Below are 9,663 nucleotides of genomic sequence, written 5' to 3'. Positions count from 1 at the left end.
TTTTATCTTTCTTTTTCACATTCATTTTAAAAGGAGCCACTGTTCTTTTTGTTCAGATGTTTCTTTATATTTTTAGTCCTCTTAGTGGGTAAAATGTGGCAGATTGCATAAAATAGAGCAACAAAGGTATTAAACCCCAAATGGCCCAAATCCCTGACCGTTAATAGCACAGGAGACATCTGAGATTGCATGAGTGTGAGGTAAGGCCCCGAGGCATCGCATGGGCCAACTTCTGCATTAGTACTGCTTCAGGTTTGGGGCTCGTGGGTGGCTCAGTGGTTTGGTCGTCTGACTTCGGCTCAGGTCGTGATCTCGCGCTCCGTGAGTTCGAGCCCCGCATCGGGCTCTGGGCTGACAGCTCAGAGCCTGGAGCCTGTTTCCGATTCTGTGTCTCCCTCTCTCTCTGACCCTCCCCTGCTCATGCTCTGTCTCTGTCTCAAAAATAAAACGTTAAAAAAAAAAAAAAGTACTGCTTCAGGTTCAGCTTGGGAGCGTTTTTTCTTCTTGAGACAAAATGGCTGATGAATGTGAATTTTTTTTAAAAAATGGCCTAAGATGTTGTAAGTCCAAGTTGAAGAACAAAACGCCAACTCACCGCAGCAGGTGGAGGCTGAGATTCCTCCTGATGCTCTTCCTGAAGTAATTGCCCATTAGCTGCTTCCCCGCTCCCATTCTTGCCCCATCCTGTCCTCCTCATCGTGTCCTTTCTCTTTCTGCTGTGAGAGCTCAGTGTACTAGAGCCTGCAGACAACAAATAGGCCTCCAGACCCCCCAGCCACACAAGTCCGTGGCACAGTGGGCAGGAAACACTCAGTGGCAATTGCTGTTGGGAATCACTGGCTGAGTTTAACAGGTGTGGATCCTTCTCCTGCTACAGTGATGCTCTTGTTTGTCAAAGACTACAGTCTTGTCCTTGGCACCTTTGGTCTCTGTACTCACATACTTTGGACCAGCAAAGCTGCAGCCTGACTTGTTAAGCATCGCTGAACTTGGAAGAAAACTGCTGGGGACACTGATTATTTCACAGTATGTACAATGAATAGGAGGTAAAGTTACTCTTTAGGTTATTGCTGTCCTCCCTTTTCCTCAATGTACTGTCTTCAATGTCACCGTCCTGTAATGTCACCGTCCCTTAAGAGTGAGACCCCCTGTGGGCTTCGTCACCGTCTCCCCTGCCTTCCTAGCCAAGTTCTGGGAAGGAGCTTCTCCAGAGTGCTTGCAAAGTGTGGGGCTGACCCAGTCCTAACACCTAGAAATTATGCACCCAGCAACTCTTCCACTTGCCTGCCCCACACCCTAGGGCAGGGGACAAGGGTGTTTGGAATGGAGGGATGGGCATGGGAAAGTTCTCTTGCTTTTAGAATTAAGGAGTGATGCAGCCGGTCCACCGCCTACAGGGTATGACTCAGTGGAAGAAAGTGTAATGCTTCCCTCTCATGCTGCTCTCCTCAGAGCTCTCTGCCATCACCCAGGGCAGTAAGCAGCACCGGGTCCCCAAATTCCTCCTTGACCTCTGCTTAAATCCATCATCTCACATGTCATTCCTTAGGATCCCCTTCCATGTGACAAAAAGTGGGGAGTGGGTCTTAAGTGGCCCACCTTTGAATTTATTATGGGAATGGTTGTCAGCAAAACAGCCAAAGGGATCTGTACTTCCTTATTTGGATGACTGTCAGGAATTAGGATTCCAAGATGTAGACCACAACACAGCTGTGGGTCGGAAATGACAAACACGTCCCTGAAGAGGCTGTTCCGCATTAGGTAGTCTGAAAGAATCTTGTTTGAGCTGGAAGGCCAGCCTGGATGTTTACTTTGAGAAAAAGAAACATCTGATACATTCAGGGAGTCATAAGGCAAGTTTGTTTTTCAGCATGGTCTATCTGGTACTAGGAGTCGTTTAAGCCAGTTTCTCAGTCATCTCTAGAGGCGGATTCTGAGGTTCCTCTACAGGCTATTTTGATTCAGCAAGTCTGAGTTAGGACCCAGGAATATGCATTGCTCACAAACTGCCCAGCTCCTCTTTCCCCTCTCCTGGTGATTGTTATCATTATGGAAGTGGAGAAAATATTTATTTAAAACAGTGATTCTTAAACTGTAGTCCCTCCCCACCCCGAAAGACCAGAAGGGCTTGTGAAGACACCCCTTCCCCCTTAGAGTTCCTGATTTTGTAGATCTGGCCGGGGCCTGAGTATTTGCATTTGTAACAGGTTCTCAGGTGACACCGATGTTGCTGTGCCAGAGACCACACCCTTTGAGAAGCACTGATTAAAACAACACAGTTACCCTGTGCGAATCCTTTGCATCGGAAACCCTTTTACTACTCTGCTAGGCCTGAGGGGTGGGCTGGATGTTTGTGGATCAGACAGTTCAGGAGTTGTACTACATTTGGAAATGCACTCAGCAGCAACTTCTGGAGTTCATGGCCCTCTCACTACTGCTGCCTCCCATAAGCAGTCTGAACCAAGCAAAACCTGGCTGTAGCTTCCCAGAGCTGGGGTAGAAGCAGGAGTCTAGCTGTTGTCTGAGCATTTTCCGCCTGTGTATTTTCTTTATTCCGCTGACCTCTGGATGGGTCACTCTTTGCCTGACTGTTACCAACATCATCATTTTTGTGTTGCCAGCACTTGTCAGGTGTTCTCAACAGCATCTCATTTGCGGTATAAGAAAAGGTTTTGGGGCACCTGGCTGGCTCGGTTGGTTATGCCTCTGGCTCTTGATTTTGGCTCAGATCGTGATCTCATGTTTGGTGAGATCAAGTCCCACGTCAGGCTCTGCACTGACAGCATGGAGCCTGCTTGGGATTCTCTCTCTCCTACCCCCTCTAGCTCCGCTCCTCCCCCACTCACATTCTCCCTCTCCCTCTCAAAATAAATAAACATTTTTTTTAAGAGGAAAAAAAAGGAAAAGATGGTTTAATAAAAGAGTTAGCTTTTAATAAGAAAGTCCCGACTTGCCAAAACCACCGTGGCATAATCCCCCCTGAAGGCACAGCAGCAAATACATTTTATTTATTTATTTATTTATTTATTTATTTATTTATTTATTTAAAATACTTTTTTTAATGTTTATTCATTTTTGAGAGACAGAGCATGAGCAGGGGAGGAGCAGAGAGAGAGGGAGACACAGAATCTGAAGCAGGCTCCAGGCTCTGGGCTGTCAGTATAGAGCCCAGCATGGGGCTTGAACTCATAGACTGTGAGATCATGACCTGAGCCTCAGTCAGACGCTGAGCTGACTGGGCCACCCAGGCACCCCCTTACCATTTGGGTTTTGAGTTTGAATGAACTCTTAAGAAAATAAATTCAACTTGGGGTGTCTGGCTGACTCAGTCAGTAAAGCATGCATCTCTTAATTTCAGGGTGGTGAGTTCAAGCCTCATGTAAGGTGTGGAACCCACTTAAAAGTAAATACATAGGGGCACCTGGGTGGCGCAGTTGGTTAAGCGTCCGACTTCAGCCAGGTCACGATCTCGCGGTCCGTGAGTTCAAGCCCCGCGTCGGGCTCTGGGCTGATGGCTCAGAGCCTGGAGCCTGTTTCCGATTCTGTGTCTCCCTCTCTCTCTGCCCCTCCCCCGTTCATGCTCTCTCTCTCTCTCTCTCTCTCTCTCTCTCTCTGTCCCAAAAATAAATAAATGTTGAAAAAAAATTAAAAAAAAAAAGTAAATACATAAATGAAAGAAAGAAAGAAAGAAAGAAAGAAAGAAAGAAAGAAAGAAAATACATTCATCTAAAAAATGACAAAAACAAAACCTTTAACATTTTACCATAGCACTGACTGGCATAAACATTAATCTAGCTTCCTGTTTTTCTTTATTTTGTTTATTTTTGAATATGGAATACTTACACTGTTCAAAAAGCTTGAATATGCAAAATCAGAAATGATACTGATTTTTTTTTACAGAATGTTTCTGATTCTCATCCTCCTTTTGACTGAATTCTTACTCTCCATCCCTATGGCTAATCACTTTTATTAGTTTCTAGTATATCCTTTTAGAACTTTTTATGCCTCCCTCACCACCCCACACTGCTGCATTTCACTTCTCAGCCCATTTACAGTTTCTTGGGTATGCTTTCAGAAGTGTTTTATGTGTATCCAGAATATATACTCATAGGTGCAAAAATTACTTTTGGCTCTCCCAGAAATGGACTCTTAAACGAGTTTATCAGGAATTACTTGATCAGTACTAGTTAGTTAATCTGCCTCATAGACTCCCTGCTGTCCCCTAAAGGAAAGTAACCTTGCAATAACCAACCTACTTTGTTGTTTGTTCCCCCTTCCTTCTGCCTATAAAATCCTTTCATTTTGTACAGCTCCTAGGAGCTCCTTTCTATCTGCTAGATCGGGTGCTGCCTGATTCATGAATCACTCAATAAAGCCAATAAGATCTTTAAAATTTACTCAGATGAATTTCTTTTTTTTAGTAGGGCTTTAAGATGATTTGTATGAACTGATGCAAAGGATGAATTGAAGCGGATTAGCAGGTTTTGCTATAATCCCAAGCGAGGGTGTGAGAACCTGATTAAAATTGTGGCAATGAGGGGTACCTGGGTGGCTCAGTTGGTTGGGCAACTGACTTCAGCTCAGGTCATGATCTCACGGTTCATGGGTTCAAGCCCCACATCGGGCTCTGTGCTGACAGCTCAGAGCCTGGAGTCTGTTTCAGGTTCTGTGTCTTCCTCTCTCTCTGCCCCTCCCCTGCTCACTCTCTGTGTCTCTCTGTCTCTCAATAATAAATAAACATTAAAAAATTAAAAAAAAAAAAAAACCATGGGAATGAGAATGGAAAGCAAGGGGTTAGAGAAAATTGGGTACCTTACATGGCAAAAGAAACTTTGTGGATGTGGTTAAGGTTAAGGACCTTGAATGGGAGAATATCCTGTGTTGTTCAGGTAAGCCCAGTGCAATCAGTGAGTCCTTAAAAACAGAGATGCTTTCCTGGTTGTGGAGAGAGGGAGATGTGATTATGGAAGAATACAATCTTGCAGTGCTGCTGGCTTTGAAGAGGGAAGAAGGGGGCCACCAAGCCAAGGGGTGAGGAAGGCTTTTAGAAGTTGGAAAAAGCAAGGAAATAGATTGTTCCCTTGAGTCTCCAGAAAGGAATACAGCCCCGTTGACACTTTCAGTCTGGTGAGATGCATGCTGGACTTCTAACCTACAGAACTGTAACATCCTACGTTTTTTTAAATGAAGTATAACTGACATACAACATCATATTAGTTTCAAGTGTACAACATAGTGATTCTATATGTGTATATATTGTGAAATGATCACCACAATAAGTCTAGTTAACATCTGTCACCATACAGTTACAGAAAATTTTTTGTGATAAGAACTTTCAAGATTTACTCTCTTAGCAACTTTGAAATATGAAATATGCCATGCTGCATATGACATCCCTGTGACTTACTTATTTTATAACTGCAAGTTTGTATCCTTTGACCCCTTTACCCATCTCACCACCCCCAAGCCTCACCTCTGTCAACCACTCTGTTCTCTGTATCTGTGAGTTTGGGTTGTTGTTGCTGTTTTTGGATTCTACATGTAAGTGAGAACATACCATTTGTGTTGTTTTAGACCATTAAGTTTGTGGTAATTTGTTACAGCACCAATAGAAAACTAATATATGGGATAAATGACTGTGTACATTATAAGGTATTTCTCTTTGCCAAAAGTCCTCCCACCTCTGTATAAATCATGTTCAGTAGTGACTCCAGATATGTTCCCAGGTTAGCCCACTGCCTAAAATGCCCTCTCCATTCCCTTTTATCTATTTACTTATTATTTATTTATTTATAAATGTTTATCTATTTTTGAGAAAGAGAGCACACAGGGGAGGGGCAGAGAGAGAGATGGAGACAGAGTTTCTGAAGCGGGGTCTACACTGACAACAGAGAGCCCAATGCGGGTCTCGAACTCACAGGCCATGAGATCATGACCTGAGCTGAAGTCAGACACTGAACCAATTGAACAACCAGGGCACCCCATATGTTTATTTAGTTTTTAAAAAGATTTTTTATTTTTAAGTAATCTCTACACCCAATATGGGGTTCTAACTCACAATCCTGAGATCAAGGACCGTATGCTTTACCAACTAAGCCAGCCAGGCACCCCTCTATTCCCTTTTAAACATTATCTGTCAGTCAGGCTCAGCTGGAGACTTATTTCTTTCAGATTATTCTAAATCTCTTCTTTGCAAAGTATTGTCTGCACTTATCATAACTTTCTTACCTTGTTTCTCAATTGTTTAAAGTCTCTAATGTCTTCCTTCCATAATTAGATTTTAGGCATTGGAGAACGGGGTCCATATTTTACCTGTTTTGTGTCCTTTCCCAAGAAAACTGCATATACATATGTGATCAGGCCTTAATGAATAGTTTGTTAGAAAATTGTTTAAGTTGGGGGGCATGGGTGGCTCACTTGGTTGAGTGACTGTTGATTTCTGCTCAGGTCATGATCTCATGGTTGGTAGGATTGAGCCCCATGTCTGGTTCTGTGCTGACAGCATGGAGCCTGCTTGGGATTCATTCTCTCTCTCTCTCTCTCTCTCTCTCTCTCTCTCTCTCTCTCTCTCTCTGTCTCTCTCCCCTCCCCCCCACTCCCCTCTCTCTCTCTCAAAATAAATAAATAAATTTAAAAAGAAAAAATTTTAAGCTAAAAAATTTAAAGGCAAAGTGTTGTCAATTGAAAAATAATCATTGAACTCTAAATTGTAATGCAATTCAGCAAGGAAACCATCCAATTGTTAAGCAGCCTTTGCCAGGAATGTACTCACTGCATGAAAGAAAGGCATATCTGTGCATGTTTTACAGCTTAGTGTCAAGTTAAGCTGTAATTGAAATAAATGAGCTATCGTCAGTTGCAGATGAGTTATACATACTTTACAGATGAATAACAAATAATACTTTCTCACCAGCTTGGGAAAGAGATCAGCCTGCCTTTTTGAGCAGAATGGACAGGTTTATGGTTAGTGATTAAAAAGCATAAACTCCAGGTGTGCTGCGTTCACAACTCTTAGCCATGCTTTTGTTCACAACTTCCTTCAATTTCATTTCTTGGAAGAGGAAAATTCAACCTTTAATAAATTGCTACACTTGTATTAGGCGTATGAGGAAATACTGAGAATATTCCTATTCAGTATTAGGCATATTAGAAAACCATCCCAAACCTGATGTTTTGCCACAAAATATGTGTGCATTTAGCATTGGCCAGATGATCAGGAGGGTTCTTGGGCCGTTTAATTGAGGAGAGCAAGATGAACCATGAAACAAGCCTGAGGTGAGACAAGGGTGAGATTATCTGATGTTCTTATTATATTGCTGATATTCTGATATACTTATCTGCCTATCCCTGTTCCAGTTTATCCGTAAGAGAACATTTGTTATCACAATCCTTTGGATTCTGATGACTTGGGTAATTACTGGTTCCATTTGCATGTTCTTTTTAATTATGTGATTGAGCTCCAAGGACAGAGCAACATTTACAACAGGATCTGAAATTGAGCAGAAGAGGTTTATCTCCATATGAAACACTTGGATAAGCTGGGAGAGAATGCAGAGTGTGAGTTACTAAGTAACAAGTCCCCTGATGAATTGTCAGTGGTTGTGATTTGGTGATGACATCCATACTTTATCAACAGCCATGGCTCTCTCTTTCCACTGCCTTTTTCTCTTAGTTTAGTGGGCATCTAAACAGTTCAACCCAGATGGAGTCCCCAGAAAAAAATATTCATCTTCCTGCTTCCCCCAAATTGGTAGTCAAGCTACGTATTTAAGCCTATCTAAATTAGTCCTCTATGCATTTTTGCAGCTTGTCGGCGAGCCCTCATCTTACTGTTTATGATCCATTGGGCATATTGGTTCAAGTGATGAAAAATATATTTTATCCATTAAAGGACAACACATCCAGATAGTTCCCCATGAAAGCCTAATACTGGGCTTTAGCAAGAGCTCTTGTTTGTTTTGGTAAGTTTATAGCTAAAACAGTTCAGGAGCCTGAGCATAAAGTTGGTATTTTATTTAAGTAGAAGACAGGACTTAGCTTTGCCATCCGAGACCCTCAACTTGGTTTGGTTGTAGTGCTGAAACCTCAACACAAAGCATGTCTGAACAAGTGAATGGGTCACTTCTCAGTCTGGTCCTGTGTTTTTTTTGTCAGTGTCTCCTCGGCAGTTACTAACTCCTTCCTCTGCCTTCCCACAGCCTCTTGTCTGTTCCTTTCTGTGTCTTTCATTCTGCCTCTGGATTAATTTTCATTGTTTACATGGGTGCCTTTACCTCTAAGATTAAGTCCTTGACAGTAGAGAATTTGTTAATTCACATTTAAATCTCCCTCAGGACATAGCAAAGTTCTGTACACACAGTAGATAGATAATAAACATTTGCTGAGTATTTTTTGAGTGAATAATGCTAACTGAATTGTTAACTTTTAGATTCCTATAGATTCTGCTACTATAGGTTCTTCCATTTTTTTTTTCCATTTCATTCTTAAAAGTTTTATTATAAACTAACTTTAGAATCTGGGAACTTTACCCAAGTAAAAAAAAAGGGGGGGGGTAGTGGGTGGGTGGGTGGGAAATTACCTGTTATCTCTCAACCATATATACAACCCATATATATTATAGTGTTTTCCAGGCTATTTTCTATGCATATGTACACACATATAAAGATGAAATAAAGTGTTTTGCAATTTGATTTTTCACAGTAAAAGTGTGTAATCTATATGCATTTAAATATAATTAATATATCCACATATTACCATCTTGACAGCTACAGAGTGTTTCACTGTACAGAGATACTTTATAGTTCTACACTTATAGTACTTTTCAATTTTTGTCTTTTCAAAGCCAGCGAAGATCTTGTTTCTTGGCCACAGCTATCTTGTTAGCTTGAGGCCCTCTTGTCAAAAAGACTCAAGATGTCCTGTGTAGTTACAGCTACCTGTAAATCCATCATGACCTAGCGGTGCCTGGATGGCTCTGTCAGTTAAGCGTCCGACTTCGGCTCAGGTCATGATCTCATGGTTTGTGGTTTGAGCCCCATGTTGGGCTCTGTGCTGACAGCTCAGAGCCTGGAGCCTGCTTCAGATTCTGTGTCTTCCTCTCTCTCTGACCCTCCCCTGTTCATGATCTGTCTCTCTCTGTCTCAAAAATAAAATAAAACATTAAAAAAAAATTTTAAGCCATCATGACCTAGATGGATTTACCTGGTGGTTGATTGCATGAGATCTTTTTTGTATCCTTAACCAAATTGAGTGGAATTCAATTAAGAAAACTGCACTCATTCATTAAATCTACTTCATTCTTTTTTTTTTAAGAATTTTAGTTTTTTATTTTTTTAATGTTTATTTATTTGAGAGAGAGAAAGAGAGCGCGAACAGCAGAGGGGTAGAGAAGAGAGGGAGAGAGAGAATCTGAAGCAGGCTCTACACTGTCAGCACAGACCCTGATGCCGGGCTTGAACCCACAAACCATGAAATCGTGACCTGAGCCGAAGTTGGACGCTTAACTGACTGAGCCACTCAGGCACCCTTACTTCGTCCTTTTGATAAGGAAAATGTATCTGAGAATATATTAGACTTGAAAATGAGCATTCATGTCCTATGACACTTCGTATCTGAGTGGGATTCATTGTCTATAAAAGTCTCTTGGGAACTTCAAGCTCTGGG

The sequence above is a fragment of the Herpailurus yagouaroundi genome, unplaced genomic scaffold (assembly GCF_014898765.1).
Source record: "Herpailurus yagouaroundi ecotype Mexico unplaced genomic scaffold, PumYag 29, whole genome shotgun sequence".
Taxonomy (NCBI): Eukaryota; Metazoa; Chordata; class Mammalia; order Carnivora; family Felidae; genus Herpailurus; species Herpailurus yagouaroundi.
The sequence above is the reverse complement of the archived record's forward strand: the minus strand, read 5'-3'. Positions refer to the sequence as shown.